The 20,699-nt window shown below is 28.6% G+C and overlaps 1 protein-coding gene across 5 annotated transcripts in view; it reads right to left on the bottom strand.

Annotated features, from left to right (window-relative positions):
* LOC129958118 (protein artichoke-like) overlaps positions 1–20,699 on the bottom strand; it is a 433,828-nt gene that overhangs the window by 145,563 nt on the left and 267,566 nt on the right. The window lies entirely within an intron of this gene.

The following is a 20,699-nucleotide window of genomic DNA, read 5'->3' on the forward strand; positions in this document are numbered from 1 at the left end:
TTTACATAACAATATTTTAAACTCATGTTTTAAACTTTCAATTGTTTGAAAACCTTTTTTATCCCACAGAAATTTTAAGAACGGCTGTTTCCTTTACTTCTTTATCTGATACAAACAAAATACGAAAAAATAATGAGCTTTTATTATTTTTTTTTATTCTGAAGTATAAGAAAAAACAGGTATAAGAAATAAGAATTGGAAATAAAGATACAAAACCATTCCACATTTGAAAGCAGAAAGATAAAAATCAATGATCAAAAAAACCCAACAGTAAGCGCGAAGTAAGACGCATTAGTATTTCTTTCCTACTGTATTTTCTCAATCTCTCGATACATCAGCTTACATTACTACAATCTATCAGAATAGCTCTTATCTTTTCCCATTTCCACACACAAAAAAATAATCAAGGAAACTTCGGAAGAGGAAGAAAGCTTTATTTTACAACATTCCAAACTTTCATTTGGCCCTTCTTACATCTAATGTTTAGCCCCTATTCTCTGTTCTCTTTTATTTCTACCATCGTCTCTTTCTTTCCACATAGAACCGAACTCATTGCACCTGTCTCCACTCAGATTAGAAATACTCCCCGAGTGAAGTGGGAAAGAGGTAAATGCAAATACCTATGCAAACGAAATACTTGCAATTTGGTCGGAAGCACAATCTTTCTATTTATTTTATTTCTTTTCCCTTCCCCGCAAGTTTTAGATCTTGGTTTCGCTTTCCAATGCACTAAAGATTGGATTGCGTGTTATTCTTTTATTTCAAATCTACTTTTCATTTTTTTTTCTTCTCGAGTTGATGGATAAAAAAAATCGAACCTATGCTTTGCGTTTTAAGATTTTTCTTCTTTAAAATTAATAGCGTTGTAAAGATACCTTAGGGAAAGCGCTTGCATTTATAAAAGAAATTTTAAATTTTATCCTTTTTTTTGTATATCGAAATACCTACAACATCGATGTAATTTTTTTATGATTGATATTTTATTTTAAAGCTAGAAAAGCCTTTTTATTCATATTTTTAGAGCTTATAAGTTTGGTGACATCATAAAAATGATATATTAATCAGTACCACTATCTTTAAACCTTAAATGAGAAATATTTTCTTATGTCTGTAACTTATAGTGTGTTGAATCAGAATCCGCATCCATCACCATTCTTCTAGGTAAGTAGAATATAAGAATATTGAAACAAAATTGAAAAAAAAGTATCTCTTTCATCATTTATAATCAGAAAAAAAAGTTATTTATTTAACAAGAATACATACAGTCAAATAAGAGTATAAGATTTATCTAACATATGCACTCGAATGTACCATATAGAATGTTTAAAACTGATAAAAGCTTCAAATTATCAGAAAAATAATATATATTATACACACAAAATAAAAACAATTTTCTTCCATTTACTTTCTAAAGTTATCTGTTCAGAATTTTATATCACAGAATTTGTTCTATTGAGTAACATTAAACCAATAAAAAGATAGTGAGAGCGTGATCTGAAACATTTCTTTCTGTAACATTTAAAATGACATTAAAGATTTTTGCATAAAGAATATTTATTTATTTATTTGAAAACAACTCTTCAAGAGCTTGGAGTCATTTAAAAATTCACATTGGCAGAACTAAAATACTCTAGTCCGATTTCAAATTTAAATTACATGAAAAAGGATTCGTAAATACGATCGTAGAGCATTATTCGTAATCTCTAACGCTCATGATTGTTGAATAACGTTTCTCGTTGATTTTTGAATTCTGACTTGTTTCTTATAAATCAATATTTAAAACTTTCAAATGCGAGCGTTTAAAATATACACTTGCTTGAACATTAAGGCCGAATTTCAATACGTTTGCATCTCTTTTAAAATGTATCAATCTCTTTCGCCTTATAAGATATTGGATCATATTGATTTGCAGAAAGAGATAAAAAATTATTTGATAAATGGTAAATATTTTTTTAATATTTTAATATATTTATTAACAAAATAATATGCCATGTATTCTACTTTAATTAGTATAAAATTGTAAATATTTTGAAAAAAATTAAAAATTACTTATAAAAACTATCTACAAAAATTATCTATAAAACTATATCTATAAAAAACATTACACGTTGTTATGTAAATGGTAGAATTTATATTCTTTGCTAAATGTTTTAGAAAAAATGCATCTCTAATTCAAAATAGTGGTGTATGATTTCCTCTGTAGCTCAAGTATTTTCTTTATGAGGAATTTATGGTAGAAATTTAAAATTTAATTTTTATAATATTTCATTTTTTTTAAATATTCCTGATACAAAATGTTGCTATTTTAGGACACATTTTATGTTTTAAAGATTTTTAGTTTATGGTGACTTTAATAAAACAAGTTGGAAAAATTTCACATAGATTTAAGTTTTCCAACTGGATTGAAAACATAAATTTGGATTAAAATTAGCACTTGCATCTTTTTGCAGTTTTTGTAAATTATACGCTTAAGTTTTTGAAAAAATGAAAAAAAATCGTATTAAATTATTTTTTAGAATTTTCTTTTAGTTAACTCTTGATAGTTACTTAAAAATTTTTAAACTTTTCTTTATGTAAAACTTTTGGAACAAGATAATAGAAAAACAAATGTATAAATTATATATCTATTGCTTTTCAAAAATATAAAAAAAATCGATAAGTATCTTCATGAATCGTTATTTTTAGCGTATAGCTTTACTAGTGTTCTTAGACTATACAATATTATTTTGGAGTTTCAAGGGTGTTTTTTTTTCTATTAAAAGAAAATTTGAATTAATTTTTTCTTCTTTATTCTCCCCCTTTGACAACAAAATCAACGGCGAAATTGCATTCGTTTGATACAAAATTAATTAACTAGAATAAAAGGAAAAAACAATGGATAATCATTTATAACAATTATTGTCTCTTATCCTTTCTTAAAATTGAATCTGCACATTCCAACAATTTTAATTAGAAATGGAAATTAATAAGATTACAAACCCGGATATGAGGTTTAGAAACATCAAAGAAACATCTAGTAAGAGAAACATGCTTAATAAATGCAAACGGCATTATATATTAAATTTGCTTAGAAAGACTCATAATAATAGAGTTAAGAGATCTGAGGTTTTTTTTAACTATTCTAATTATAAATAAAAAGAGATACAATCAGAGTTATAACAGAAACAATATAAAAAGGAAGTTGCTAATGAAGTCAGTAAAGAAAGAATGAAATAACCGATGAAAATAAACAATGATATACATTAAAATGAGAAAAAAAAAAATTAATGAAACAACATAATCGAATACGTATTAAAATTATTTCATTTAAAGAATCAATGACTGCATATCTTTGTGACAATTTCCATCTTTTTGATGCATTTAAATAATCATGTGCTACCCTTTATTTCACCATCGGTTCTGCTCTGAAAATTTTTCAAACAAAATGTTATAGATTCTGTTTGTAATTTTTAAGTTAAAGATTTTCGGTTTTTTTTTGTTAGTTTGAAAATGGAAATATATTCCAATGCAAAACAACATTTTGGATTTTTTTTTGTTTGTATTAGTTTTAAAATCTGTTAGAAAAATTCTGATCAGTGAAAGAAAAATTAAACAATAAGGTGGCGTGAGCACACACGCACGCATGATTATTATTGTCTCATAACGACAATTGCTCGTTAGTGAGAGCTCTATTGTTTTTTTAACGAGAATAGGCAGAATAATAATTATCTAAAATAAATTAGAGCTGTATGTAAACTTATTTCAAGAAATAAATATCAGAGTTTTTAAAAATTGAAATGTTATTACAATTCTTTATCGGTTTAAATCATCAGTAGAAAAGCATAAAATTGATATTTAATTTGTACATAAAAGAAATAATACAAAAATAGCATAGCTTGTGTAATAAAATATGATGAAAAGAACTATATAATTGTTTATTGTAATTTGTAAGTAACGTTTTATAATAAAATGAAATATAATCAATTACAATAAATTTATTAATTTAAAATGAAAGTTATTTTAGCACCTCGAAATGAGGATGAGATGCTTCCGGCATGGTGGTTGGATCTCGCCACCCTAGAGGGTACACAAATAGGTGGGGGATCTAGCTCCTCCCATCGATGACGGGACGTACTTCCTTCGGGGAGGGTTGTACCGTGGCCGGTGACGGCCCATAGGACACAACCACAGTTCCCGCCAATTGCTGTTGCGGCGGTCCGGTCAATCAGTTTTATGGTTTAAATCCGTGTGCCTTAGGGCGGGTAGGAGAGTTAGAAGGTTGACTTATCTAATGATTGATCGAAATGATTTTTATGTGCTAAATTATAGATATGTTGCTCTGAAACAATTCTTCGTTCTTATTAAAATATAGATATTTAATTGGCATAGTAGTATGGTTTATATTTTTGGATCTTTATTCTCCATTTTTTTTAATTTTCAAGCTCTTATTTATTCTAGAAAGCCCCATGAATTTACGGCTGGTGTAGGAAACGTCTAGATATTACTAAGAAATTTCCTTCCCCACATGACACGTTTTTTTTTTTCTTTTTTCGTTAGAAGTTTCAAAGAGTTTTTTCTGTGAGCTCTCAAATGATATCTAGACATAGGTTTTCTTAACAGTCATTACTTAAGCGGACTTTCTTTTGTATATAAAGCCTCAAGACCATGTGTTGCCATTGCATTTTAAGAAGAGGTAGGGGCAGGGAATTTATTTTAAATTTGAAACATAAATCCTTCCAGAATTCTAAGCATTTAATTTCGAATGATTTTAATAATGAGAAGGTTAAGTAAATATAAAGGACGAAATGTTATCGATTAAAATCTGGCAAATATGAGGCAACTAAATTAAGCCACTTTTTCAAACGATGTGATGTTTAACCATATGGATCAGTATAGTATAAGTAGTTGAAAGGATTTGTGACATAAAGCCCCACCATGTTGAAGTCACATACTTTAGAAATACTAAAAATGAAACAGGTTCCCCCAAACAGTCACATATTGAATTAGACTAAATAAACGTACGTTTATTTGGTGTTAAAGCATATAGAAAAAGAAAATTCTTTATCTTATTTTTATCTTCTGCAAATATTTATTCAAGTTACTTAGTATTTATTTTCTAATGACAAAAAGCGACTACTTCTTGACTTTAAATTTAATTTCACTGCAAAAATTTCGATGTTTTTTTATCATTATAATTCTTCTTAAAATATTTTTGCAGATGCCCCCGTAAGTATTTAATATAGAATTAAATGAAAATCACTAAAAAGTGATCTATTAAAGCGAATTTAATCAAATATTTAAATATTTGATATCTTTTCAAAGCAGTAGAAACATCTTTCAAGTAATAGAAAGAAATCTAATCTGATAAATTTTAATGCGTAATCTCAACTTGAGATACTTTAAGATCGTTCTTAAGGCCACGGAATTAATAAAATCATCTAATTTAGTGATTTTAAAAAAGTTTATTTTTCAGTTAGATTTATTCATTGAATAAAGGGGTCTTTTTATAAGTTAAATTGTAAGTTTGAACATATTTTATTGAATATGATTATTAAAATTAGGGGACTGTATAAAAATTTAGATCTTATTTTTTACCTTATCATATTTATTGAACTCAAACAAAATCAAATATAAAATGTAATTACTCGAATCATTTAAAGCACTTTCCCAATTAGAAATATATTTTATCTAATAGTTTAGAAATTAGCTAGAAACCATAATTAGAATATATACGTTTTATGTTTGGATGTATGTGTACACACTTTTCTTATAAATAAACTCTAATTGACTGAATATGAAAAGAAAAAAAAATATTTATAGAGATATTTTGTTTTAATTATTAACTATAATAATAATAATCTGTAATAATCTATAATAATTAACTACACAATCATGTTAGCGGGTAGATTTGAAACTGTTCTGTTAATAGATTAATTTTTCTATTAATAGATTTTAACGGCAAGATTCACAAATTCAGTTATTCTCAGATGAAAAAGAAATAGTGACTTTTCATCATTTATATGAATATCTGCAGTTCACTGATTTCCTTAAACATATATTTGGGATTCACTGATTGCAATTATAAAGATAAATTGTCTTAAATATAGTAAACTTTCACTGTGATTTTTGCCAATTTAATTATAATTCATAGATCAGATTAATCCTTTCTTCAGTGAATCTCAAGTAAGATTTTTTTAAAAAAGAAATTAAATAAAATTTAACGAATGCCCTTTTCACAGTTCACATATTCATTTCATTACATATATATTCAGTTTTTTATGAATCACAGATTTCTTTTTCAATTATATTATAAAATTTTCCTCAGTAGAAAAAATTAATCATGTATTAATTTAATATATATAATCCTTTTGAAGAAATATTTCCTTTCACTTCAGGAGTTTTATCTCATTTTTAATAAAAATCATATTATTGGTAGAATATGCAGTTTTCGTAAATTGGGTAAAAGGATTTTTATATATTTCTTCATATTTCGGTAATCACATTATTGCCCTGAATCAACCAATAACCAATCTTTCTGCATATTATATATATATATATATATATATATATATATATATATATATATATATATATATGTGTGTGTGTGTGTGTGTGTGTGTGTGTGTGTAATAAATTATGAACGATACCCATAATGAATCATAAAATTAATCCTTTTTCTTTAAAAATGGGATTAAAAATGGAAAAAAGCAAGAAATTTTGATGGATAAAGATTTTTGTATGATGAAAGCATTTTCTTAAAATTTCATGTCTGGCAAAAATGAAATTTACAAATCATTCATTGAAATTACAGAGAGAAAACTTCATTTTATCGCTCTTATTTTAATTAAATGTGCGACAGCAAATCGAGCATTCTAACCCCCATCCATTACAATTAAATGAATAGCTATCTCTAAAATCAAATTTGACATGAACACATCACGGTAAAAAAAAATATTTCAAATAAAAAAAGAGGCACCCAAAAAATCGATAACAGAAGTAAGGTTTATTAGCTAAATAAAGTTCGTAAATAAAATGAATGTAATTTTGCATTAGGTTCATTGGGTCCATCCATGGTGCGAATAATTTATCTTCAATCCGTCTTTAAATTGCTTTGTTAAAAAAAATCTTATTCAGTGGAACCCCGAGATACGATTAAGATTAAGATCAAATGGAAGTTGGATAGAATGTCCTTAAATAAATGAGATTTTCAAAATGTGGATTTCTTTTCTTTTCTTTTTGAGGTTTTTTTTTTTTTTTTTTTTTTTTTTTTTTTTTGCCATTCTGATGAACCGGAGTATTTTAATGTATTCATTGATTGACTTAGTTTTTCTTCATTAAAGACTTCGATTATTTCGAATTAATTCCTTGTCTATAGGCTCATAGGAATGCTAATTTAGTTTTCAGGGTTGGGCAACCGAAAATATGATAGCGCAATTACATGAACCTGAATGAAAATAATTGAATTATTAGCATGCTTGACTTTATTCAATTGAATACTTTTTTTTTGTCAAAAATTAAAGACTTCGATTATTTCGAATTAATTCCTTGTCTATAGGCTCATAGGAATGCTAATTTAGTTTTCAGGGTTGGGCAACCGAAAATATGATAGCGCAATTTCATGAACCTGAATGAAAATAATTGAATTATTAGCATGCTTGACTTTATTCAATTGAATACATTTTTTTTTGTCAAAAATTAAAGACTTCGATTATTTCGAATTAATTCCTTGTATATAGGCTCATAGGAATGCTAATTTAGTTTTCAGGGTTGGGCAACCGAAAATATGATAGCGCAATTTCATGAACCTGAATGAAAATAATTGAATTATTAGCATGCTTGACTTTATTCAATTGAATACATTTTTTTTTGTCAAAAATTAAAGACTTCGATTATTTCGAATTAATTCCTTGTCTATAGGCTCATAGGAATGCTAATTTAGTTTTCAGGGTTGGGCAACCGAAAATATGATAGCGCAATTTCATGAACCTGAATGAAAATAATTAAATTATTAGTATGCTTGACTTTATTCAATTGAATACTCTTTTTTGTCAAAAATTAAACTAAAACTAATTTGACGATCTGTATTATTAAATAGAAAAATGTTAACACTTTTTTTTTTTTTTGAAAACGGAATTCATACGCAAATGAGTTGTTTCGACTAAAAATTTGAAAGAGAAAATACTGTATTAGAAAAAAATCTGCGCTTTAAAGTACCGATATTAATTTTTTATATAGATTTAATTATAAAAAAAACTATTAAAGACCATCTCATTCTTTCAACTTGCGCACACTGGAAGTATGCGTGATTACCTAAAAAACGGGCATATAGAACTGTATTGACCAATCCGTGCATGTAGGGATGATAAGGTTTATTAATAATTGATTACATGACTAAATTTGAGAAAATTTGTCAATTGACAAGAGATAGTAATAAAATCTTCGTTATTAATTAACTTGTAAACAAATATCATAACTTCAAATTCAGGAATGATCATGCAGAAGTCTCTGATTTTGTTTCAGTTACCAAGCAAGATCTTCCTTTTTCTTCTTTATTAATTCTATATTAGCAAGTGGAGGGAGGGGGTTGTTAGAGCAAAAATGATAACAAATAAATAATAAAGTGATAATACGAGAAAAAAGGATGTAATCTTGATTTTTGAGGAATAATTTGAATTCCATCATGAAGACTATATTTTATGTCCACAGATCTTTTATTTGTTGGATAAAATATAAATTGTAGAAGTTCATTTTATATATTCATCTTATGTGTTTATTTAAGATCCGTTCTTACAGAAAAGTTGTGTTTATCGCTTTCCTGCTGATTACCAATGCATAATAAATGAACATTTTATCTACCATATCTCTTTTATATAAATTATGACATTTTATATAAATTATGGCATTTTATCAAAGAATATCTATTTTCCAAAACATTTACGGATCATTACGGAACATTATAATAAATATATAGAGGTAAATACAAATTTTACTTAATTCAATTTATTACTTCAGTTTATTAGGGGATTTATATTGAAAAAAAAACGCTGTAAGAAAAATTTTCTATCTATCGTCATATTTCATAATCTGTTTGTAAAAACGTTTGTCCAAAAATTAAATAAAATAAATTATAAAAATTTTGTAGTCCTAAAAATATATAATATATATGAAGCTAATGTACCACTTATAATACCATATTAACGGCGAGATTTTAGCTCAGCTTTATTTAAGTTAGTATCCAGATCCTTTCTTATCGGCCAAGTTATAGTTAACTTTAACTACTTTTTGAAATTTAAAGTTTCAAAAATACATAAAATACCAGAAATTTCACCACTTTCTTGTTGAATTCCTAGAAAAGAAGTATCAATAATGCTTTAGCTGTTTCAGTTAATATCTTATATTTAGTCCCTTTTATCCCATAATCCCACCCTTCTGATTCTCAGATACATGAAATTCTGACGAAAAAATTCACATCATTTCTCTTTAAACTTCTCATGAATGCTTCATCTTTATTTTTTCCTCCTGCTCTACAAGATGGATGACTTTTAGAACTTCTTTCTGACACATCATATGTAACTGAAATGTGAATCGCTCATTTACATTTGGTACGCCGGTTTTAGTTCATCACTCAAGACTTAAAAATGATTCTACGCTAGATTTATCAGCCATATTTCATTTCTCGCCAAAGTCACTTTAACTCTAACATTTTAAGATTTGATCCCAGAGAAAATATAGATTTTCAATATCTATCGACAGAATAGATTTTCAAGAATTTAGAAATAAACAAATTAGCTCTGTATTTTGCATCCTATTAGAGAATAAAAAGTACTTGGCAAAGCTCGCGGAGAAAATTCAGGACTTTTCAGATTATTTTTTTTAAATAAATGTCATATGAATAAGTGCAATTTTACTTCAATTAATATGTGAATTATGCTATTAAAGACAGTTGATTCCGTTACTTAAAAAAAATAAAGGGCATACGCAAACATTTATTCAACGGAAAAGTTAAATGAAAGGTTCATATTTCCTGCGCTATTTTGGTATCAATGTTTTTTTATTTTAATTTAAATATTATTTTAATGTTTTTTGAAAAAATATATAAAAATATTTAAAATATTTCTATTTTTTATTGAATGTTAAAAGATTTTTTTATTGTGTTTCCTTCATTGTCATAAAAGTAATTTCAATAATTAGTTATTATGTTTTAATATTGATGATGTATTTAAATGTTTATTAAAACTTTTGTAATAACGAACTTTGGCAGCATTCATCCCATACGAGTAAAGCTTGTTTTCCCTTATACTGCGTTAATATTATTTGGCTTCATATAATTAATTTTTAATATCAGACTTTAGCAGTATTCATCCCATACCAATGAAACTTGGTTTCCCTTATACTATGTTAAGATTATTTTGTTTCATATAAATAATTATTAATATCGAACTTTGCCATTATTCATACCAATGAAACTTGTTTTTATTTATACTGCATTAAGATTATTTCACTAAATATAATTATTTGAACTTATGGTCTGTATGAAATATAGATTTCCTAATTTTTTAGTATCACATTTATGAACTGAAATTACATAAAATTTTATTTCATATCTTTAAATCCTTTTTCCATTGGGATTCATACAATTTCCATCGGTTTAGAAAAAGTTTAAAAGCCACAATTAAATTAGACTTATTGTATAGGTTTCTGATCATATTTATTTTTTTTATCTCAAATACCACTTGAAAGAAATTCGAAATCTACTGCCCAATATTTCGCAGTTTATGCAATCAAGGAAATGGAAAAAGGAAATCCTTAGACCAGACGAACGTACTAGTATCATAAGAAGTGTGTAGGCACTTGTTTCCGGAAATTCTAAGGAAACTTGAAGATGTATATAGATACGATTCCTCTTTTTTCTTTTGTGCCAAGGAAAGACCGAATGCCGAAAGGGAAACATCAATACTCTCATCCTCTGCAAACACGCAAATGACGTGGGTTCACATGACGATGGCCGAAGAAGTCGAGACACTTTTTCATTTTTTATTTTTTTAGGAGTGGATAGATGATACCCGGTCCCGAAAGATGTCTGATTATCATTTGGGGGAGTGAAACCAATTTATCAGGAAGGAAGACGATGTTCTTATTCAACTTTCTGCCGCTCTTGCCCCCGACTTTTTTTTTTGTATTCGATGTTTTTGTACTGCTCTGGGGACGCACTGATGCCTCTCTTCTTTGATTCGTTCGATACAGAGGGACGATACATGCGCTGCGATTGAAAAATGCCGTCCTTCATTCACTTGTTTGATATTTTACTTGCATTGCCACTAGAATGTATCAGATAAGTGGTTTTTCAATTTTCTCTTTCCTTGGGTTGAATTACATAGTATTCTTATAGGACAAAACGCTATAATCATTTCCACAGTTTACATTTTAAATTTAAAAAATACAATGGATTTAATAATAATAATAATAAAATTGACTTTGAATGGAAATTTAATGGTATTCTAAGTTATACCATAATTGGATATATTTCCAATGTCTTAAAATGCAAAAATGTAAGTTTTATGACTCAATTCCAAAACAGAACTGCCTTATAATTAGACCGGGGGCATGTTGAATACGTCGGTGTCAAATGTCCTCCCACTTGTGTGGTTTGGAAGTCTGAACAGTGGGTGCCAATTCGGGTGTTATTTTCCAAATTTGACTGCGTTTCAAAATTATGATATGCGTTTCGAAATAACCCTAGTGATGTTTTAAAACGGGGCGTTAATATAATGAAACAAAACTAAACTAAATTTAGGATTTTAAAATTTTAAGAATGGATTGCAACAACAGTTAAGGTATTTTGAACCAAGACTAACCAGCCGACAATTTTGATTCAATAGAATGCATTTATATCGATATATATAATACACTAATGCGCATGGCACAGAAACTGTTTTTGTAACTTATTGTCGATGTCAACAATCAAATGTTAAAAAGCGCCTTACGAATGATCCAAATTTTTTCATGCAACTTTTTACAGCTACATTCATTTAACGTCTCCAGCAATTAATGGAGAAATAACACCTTAAAAAAATACTCGGATGACAGTTTGCTGAATCTGATAGGTTAGAGGATATAAAATAAGTCAAAATGAAAGAAAAATGCTCAATATAATCGAACGCGTAAAAGGACTTTACATGATGACGGCCACATGCGGCTACATATCCTTTATTGTTAATACCTTCCATCTCATTTCACTGTGCCATCTGTCTAATTCCTTCTCATTTTTAGATGAGAGACACAAAGGAAGAATCATATAATTAAATGAATGATTTGAATATCAGGTGTGAGTTATGGCCTATATATCTTCCATAACTATAGTCTCAGAAAAGTTTTTTTTTTCGTGATTTTAAAATTCAAAAAATAACCTTTATAATATTAGTTCCTTTTCTGAACAATTTTCTATACGATTTCAATATATTTTGAAATTCGATAATTATCTGTGCAATGTTTTTAATGTTATGATGAAGTTTTTTCTGATGCATCAAGACATTTAATCGCCTGCTTTTGCAGGAATTAAGATAATTATAATAAAAGAAATGAATTGCTTTTCCTCTAATATTAATTCAACGAATATAGGATTTTCATTTCTGCTATCATTTTGTAGTATATACTTTTTTTTTCATCACCATGTGAAATATTTTGAAGTATACTGATCCAATTGAATTCGTGTTTTTAAATCTTATCAAATAACAAGTTGAAATTTTAAAAAAAGAAATGCATTTCATATTAATAGTTTGAGTCTAGGACCGATCAGTTGATTTTGAATAGTAGCCAATTTTATAGATATTAAAAGAGGATTGTCAGACAATTTACAAATTAGAAAAAATTACATTTGGGGTATGATGGTGTTGGTAAAATTTTACTTTTCTGCATAAAATATTAGCTTCAATCAGTTGAAATGAATGCGCCTGAAATACATACTGAATCTTTTTCACTGAACTATGACACAAAGCACTCGTGTATGGGACTCTATGCTACAGTTGGAAGCCAATTTCCCAATTTGAGATATGATCATGAAGTTTTTGAACTTAAAGTTCTTAATCTCCGAACATAACATATGATAAAAGTATTGACACGGCATTGCAATTATTTAGCAAGTGGTTGTGCATTAAGGAGGTGACCAACAGATACACTGAGCAGTAATAACAAAATATAAACAGTTTTTTTCGATAAACATAAATAAAATAATTTTATGTAAGGTATTTCCGGCGAAATTGATCCTGAGTCATGCAGACATGGTAAAGCTAAAATTAGATTTTAGATATAGATGGGACTACGAGGTCATCTGACGCTCTTCGGAAGCTTGAGGTCATATGATTCAATTTCTTTAATAGCAATGCTCTCTTCTGTTCAATTTGTCAAAGAATCTTGGTAATTTTTACAGAAATACTATAATTTAGCAATATCATGCTTTAATAATTTTCCTTTTTAATTTATATTAAATTTTGAGTTTTCATGACATGAATGGAATTTAGATCTAAGTACACAATTCTCATATTTGGAGAGGTGAAAAGAATAACACCTTTATTAGAGATTTAACGTTGGTTATTAGCAGATAAATACTCAAAACATTGTTACGAATTTGTAATGTTCCTTCTCAGAGCAGTTAGTTCCACCGTAGGAAAGACAGTTTTACGGTCAGCTCTATGGGATACTGAATGAATGTCGGTTATATCTGGTTACAAACTTGGAGACCATTTAACAATTTGTATTAAATTTGGCGACAAAATTGAAGATTTTTGAATCTCAAGGAAATTTGATGATAGGACCAGTAGGAGACGAATTGTGCCTATCTTTCAAGAATTTTCTGCACATTGCTTAGGAAACTATAGAAATCCTGCAGGTCAAGATGGAATCAATCTGTGTGGTGTCAGTTGGATCAGTCTGATGAAGCACAAATGTTGAGTGTAGATGAAGCGATAACTGAAATTAGGATTGAGCCTTGCGCCGGTTCTTGGAGTCAAGTATTGAAGAAGCATCAAGTCGTGTGGCGAGTGACAAGTCGTATGCCGTCAGTAATATAACTGTAGCAAGGAGGAAGAGGTGAATAGCAAACGTTTAGAGGGACATGAATAATTGCACCTCTGAAGTCTCTCTTCCTGCTGAGTTCTGTTATGGCTGCTTAAATTGCTGTTGAGGTTGTTTACTGGCCATTTGATACTATGCTGTTGATAATTGTGTACTTCTCGGCTATTGTCGTTTGTGTATTCGTTCTTCATGTCTAATTAATGTCTTAATTTGCCTTTTAATACGTTAGTCTATGTCACTATACAGATATTAAACCGAATCCATTGACTGCTGTCGATTTTATGGAGTTTTGTGGATAATTTTCTGTAACAATATTAATATGATGCCTAGGTCCTCAACATTACTTCACGTATTTGGATTATAAGATATAACTTTCTTAGATTTTAAAAATGTCTGTGTAAAAATATTTTTACCCTAGTACTTTGTCTCATGCATTACCCATACTTATAGCAAATATATGTATTAAATATATGTATATGCGAATATATGTTCTAAATTCAGAGTCAGTACCTCAATAAATCAACATTTCAGTGCATGGCTGAATCAAATTGCATTTATAATTTTTAGTTGGCAGAAATTTTATATAATAAGCCATTGAAAATAAAAACGCGGAATCAGAATCTTTATTTTTGTTTTATGAATACTAGAAGAAAAATGAAGAACGTTGATCAGAATTTTTTTTTTTATCTAATTGTTCAACACAAGATGGAATGCTACCTTAAATGATCTGAGAACTTTCATTTCTTTTTCATAAATCTGCAAATAAAAATGTCTGCACTTCTTTTTTGCTGAATCTAAAGAAAATTTTGATAGATTGATTTCGATGAAAGACAAACACGATGAAAGATTAAAAGACAAGCAGAGCATTGCGATATCCCATAAAAGTTCATTCTCCTCAATTTGTAACGATAATAACGCCATCATTGCATTATAGATGAAGAGAAATTCATCTAATATAAAAAAAATGGCCGAGAGAATAAGGGTTATTAGATGAATGGAAGTTTTGAAGAAATCGAAGAGTTTATCATGAGATGGGGCATTGCCCTAAAGGAGGGTTAATATGTCTGCGCAAGCACAAATGTCCTTCTTTAAAGATTAATCATATTCTTTGGTAGCTCTTGGCTTTTCTACATATAAACATTCTGAAGGACAATTTGCATAGCAAGACACAAAATAAAAGTCATAATATATAATATTCTAAATCAGTATGAAGCACCATTTTTAGTTGAATAATAAACGTACGTAATCTTTTTGATCGCATAGACATTACTATATATTAGATTTATAAATTCTGTATAAAAATAAAGACAAAGATATCATGTAGAGGAAATATTTTTTTTAAAAATTTAGCTTAATATTATTCTTTAAAATACAGTAAACAGACACACACACACGTGACGGTAAATATAATTAATTGATAATTATGTATAATTGTATTTACCGTCACGTATGTGTGTGTCTGTGTGATTAGGCATAACTACAAGTGATTATTCACTATTCACTAATAAGTTTAGTGGTGATTATGAATAACCATTGGTAAGTTATTAGTGAATAATCACTTGTAGTTATTATGCCTAATCACCAGTTTATTACATTTACCATAATTCTTATTTTTATTTTAAAAATTTGAAAATTGGAATGCAAAATGTTATTGAATATATTAAATTTTAAACCCCTATATCACAACTTTGTATACATTATTAAGTTTAAAATGCTTCATGTGAGTAAAGATGGAATTTTCTAAACGATTTTCCCATTTCCTGCATTTGCCGTTGCATAGGAATAAGGAAATTTTGTACAGTTCTGCATTTACAATGACAAGACATTATTTTAGTATTTTAGTATTTTTTAACCTTTCTTGTTAAAGAATCTATTCATTTTAATTGAACTTTGATTCCATACAAGTATTACTATCTGGTGTTGAATATTTAAAATATTTTAGTGCTAGGTTTTGTTATATATAAAAATACGATATCATGTTATGAAATACATCAGAGAATATAGACCATTTTTACAAAATTTTAAAAGGCACGATTCTATAAATGTTGTGTACAAACCTAAAACATTCTTTTTCTGTTCTCAGTGTGGAAGTAAAAACAAATATTATAGTTTTTTAATTTTTAAACAAATTTGTGAAATTTCTTTGTGATATTCATTGAGATTCAATTATTTTTGTATATTTTTTCACTATCTTGTAAATTTATGATTTTTTAATATCATTTTGTGATAAATAATTTACTTGCTATTTTATGAATGCATAATATTTTTTCCCAATAAACTGATAAAAAAAAGTGCTTTAAAACTCAAGCTGTTTGCTTTTAGTATTAATTTAATGTTATTAGAAGAGAAAATAAAATTAAAACTAAGCAGGATATCTTATAAATTATCTTGGCAATTTTTAAGAATATCTTTTGTCGAGTCAATATAAAAACAAACACGAGGCGCATAATTTACACACAAAAAAATAAGTATAATCCATTTAATTAATAAAAAGTGATTACCAAAACTTGAAGATAAGAAATCGTTGGGATAAAAAATATTATTTGTAACAAAAAATGCTTGAGAAACATTTTTTTTAATAATTATGGTAGCAATAAAAAAAACTAAATGATAATCACTCTTATATGTAGAAAAAAAATAACTTCATTAGAGAAGCAAGTAAGATAATCATATTCTCCCCAAACTTCTTTATTACTTCCTGATCGGTCATTACAACTCTCGTCTAAATTTTTATGGTACCAGAAGCCGACTATCGCAGCGATCACCTGAGATCTTAGGGCTCTCCATCTTAACGACTCTGCAACGACCATGGCAGAAATTAAACTCCTCAATTTGGCACAAGGATCGTTAGCAAGTTTTATGACAGAGTATCCGCTGGTGGTGGACCCTAGCAGGAAGTGAGCATGTCCACGCCGCACATGTCTATCAATGCCAGTCCTGGTTCCGCTAACTAATGGACTCGGCTGCACCTTTTGGAAAACTTCCTCTTGTGCAATTAGAAGTGCCGCTGTTCCAACCGTGTCCATGGACGATGAATGGGACTCGTCCGGTTAATTAGAAGCGCGCGGCTGGGCAGATAGGGAGAAGAATGGGAAGAGGGACGCACATCTGCCTCAGGAAAGTTATGGGACGTTCCGAACGACCTATTTTCGTACTTGAAGCCAATCTGCCGTGTCGTACATCACGCGAGTAATTAAAATTCAATTAATTTGTTGATTTTAGACGCTGATTAGCGCTGTCGGTTTGCGAGGGAGCATGGATGGATGTCTTTGTTGTCTCTGCTATGCAGACCATCAACTTTCAGAACTTTTTGCCACTTGTCCTGCTTGCACTTGCTTTAATTTCTGTTGCTTTTATTTTTCAACACATTGTTTTAAAGTAAATTATAATATTCCTCATATGGAACTATGACTGAATTTGATTACATTTCGTTTATATCGCCATGCATTTTTACTTCCTCATATACATAGTATAGAAGAAGTATAGTTCTCGTCGAAAAATTCAAACTAAAAAATTTGATGAATCTCCATGTTTTAGACCTCCCTTTGCTCGAAAAACACATTTTTGTAAATATCCTCCTGTCTGTCTGTAGCAAAGATCACTCAAAAACGCTTTGAGCTAGACGGTTGAAAATGAATATATGGTCTTTACTCCAAATTTGCCAATTCTATCAAATTTTGAGCAAATTCTGTTCAGAGGAAGTATCTCTGTCCGTCCGAATATAACTACAGAATGAAGACAGTTTGATGTATAAAATTCGGCACAAACATTTATAGTGTAGACGCCTATCAAATTCTGAGCCAAATTGAATGATCGGTTGACCGTCTGTCGGTCTGTACTTTCAGAAACATAAAAACAAGATTGCTTAAAAGCGCAATGAGTTAAATATATAAAATTTGGAATGGGATTTTGTTAATACAAATGTATTTTGATAATTTTTGTTTTGTTCCAATCGACTGGGGAAAATAAACACATCTAAAACAATTTAACGCTGTTACCCGCATATGCGTGCCTAATCGCCAAATAACTCTCCAAAGATGACACGGCAGATTCAGGAAAAATGATAAATTCATGCCAAAGTTTAATATTTCGTAACTGCTGTTCCCAACGCTATCCAAGGTATTCTCTAGTATAAACCTTTATTAGAAAATACACGAGAAAGTTTTGGGAAGACAGCACCAGCTTTTTTTATACATATATATATAAATTTGTGATGCATTCAAGCAAATCACACATTCCCTATTCTTTAAATTTTGTTGGAAATTTTTAAACGTTGCACCTTTATGCTTCAATATACCGACAGAAAATAAATTCATAAGACATTGTGTCACAAAACAGGAATAAATACAAAATTAAAATTCATATTTGTTTTATAGAATAATTTATTTTTCTGCATACTATACTGCACTTACAATTCTAGCTTGATGATGTAAGTACAAAATATTTCTCCTTTTTAGCGATTGATAAAATATAACAATTCAAGAAACAATGATTAATTTCTTCAAGTTTATAAAGTATTGATTGTGACTTTCGGCTAATTATAATCCTAATCATTGCTTAATTTTCATATTAAACATTTTCCAGTGTATCTATAAAAAGTATTTTATACGAGGCAGACAAATGACAGTACGCTTAAACTAAAATGCCTATACTGACGCATATCGAACTTTACATGCTAAACCATCTATTTGACTTCAAGAATTATTACAATGAATTCGTACAAGAAATGTTTTTTTTTCTATTTAAACTATCCCTTTATTTCCTATTTGAAAATAAAACTTTATTTTATTTTATATACTTTAAGCCGGCTTCATTGACTTAAAGGCAAGTAAGGTTATATTGACATGAAAATATTTGGTAACTTTGAAAAATTGAAATTTCCCGCCAATATTTTCGAATATACTGCATTTATATCCAGCGAAGTAATTTCAAACAAACAAAAATTAATATATAAAATTGTTAATTTACATTCTAGGTAAATGACAAAATTGTTCCTTTATAGATGATCACCTAGACTAGTTAGCGAAAAATGGCATTTAATTAAAAAAGAATTTAAAATAGGATAAATAAAATTAAAAAAAAATGTTTATAATATACTCTTGTCCTTTTTGATTATGGATTTATACTATAAAACCCAGCAGTACATTCTACCGTATAAACATTATTCACATTTTAATTCCCCTATCGCACTTTGATTAAAACAAAATAGAATAATGCTCTGCAATGCTTCTAAGAAAACACTAACGGATAGAAATAAAACGTTATTTATACGCACTTCGGAAATTTACTGTATAAAATAACTTTAAAAATAAAATATCAATGGTTAAAAGGAAGAAGAAAAAAGGAAGGAATTCCCGCAGCCTCCAGAAGATGCAGTAAGAACCAATAAGAATGAAAAACACACATTTTTTTTCCTTTTCTGTTGAAAAAAGTTAAAGACTCTAAAGACACCTTCCCAATTTAAGAATTGAAATGACACACTGTATCTTTTTCTCTTTTTCAATCCAATTCTCCTTTTTTTTTCCTATTACAGCATTGAGTTATTTCACTAGTGAATCTTCCAACAGCACGAAACACGGATTACTTTCAATTTAACCCTCTATTTCTGAATCGCATAAAGAAACTAACGACGCATTAAATATAAATCAGAAATAAATTCCGTCGATTTCCACTCAAAACTTTGAATAATATCCTTCCGTATCTAACTTGGAAATGATCGGTACGAGGAGCTGGAGTCGTCATTTCGTTTGACAAATTGGATGCTGCAGCAAAATTGTTCTCCCATTCAAAAGAGGCTCAATTCCATCAAAACGGATCGGGCAGATAACGTTGACAAATTGCAATTTAAATCTACTCTCCATCCAAAAGAATGGAAACGGCCCGACAAAGAAATATCGGAAGAGTTGTTTAATATTATTCATGATACGTTTTCCCGAGTTTTATTTCAATTCTTTTAATCAAAAACACGATTGTGGCAATTTAATTTCAAATTGGATGTCTTATGATTGATTCGATTTATAACCACTGCAAGTATTATAGATTTTGAAAAGTATTAATGTTATTAGTTTTTATTATTTCGAGTGATTAGATAATAAATTTTTTTAATTGAAGTTATTTGGTTGTTGGGATTGATTTTATAAGATCCAATTATTGGAGAAAGCAAATTTTTTAAAGTATTAAGGAAATTCAAGAAAAGATGCATTAGTTCTGTAAATTGAAAGGGTAATTAATTAAAAAAGAACGGATAAATAAGAAAACTGAGTTGGTTTTAAAATATATATTGTGGAACGTTTTAGAAATAAATATTCGATGTTTAAGATTTTGCACTCGAAAAAGTAATTCGATGTGTCATCATTCACTTAGTACAAAATCTTGTTTATTGTCCCAGAAAATAAATATATATATAATTGTTTTAAGTTGAATTTCGCGAAAAATTAATCTAAGTCTGTTTATATTCTTTGGCTGTTTTAACCGCCAAAATTGAAAAATAATTAAATGAACTATTAAAATGATGCACCATCTTGAATGGTGAGCAAGAGTCAGCATTCGAGTTCAAAAGGTTAATTTTGTTTTCAAATTCATCGAAGTTTCTAATTGATTTATATTTACTCTTACTATGAATGCTTTTGTGCAAAATCAAATAAATTTCA

This window comes from Argiope bruennichi, chromosome 2 (genome assembly GCF_947563725.1).
Source record: "Argiope bruennichi chromosome 2, qqArgBrue1.1, whole genome shotgun sequence".
NCBI lineage: Eukaryota > Metazoa > Arthropoda > Arachnida > Araneae > Araneidae > Argiope > Argiope bruennichi.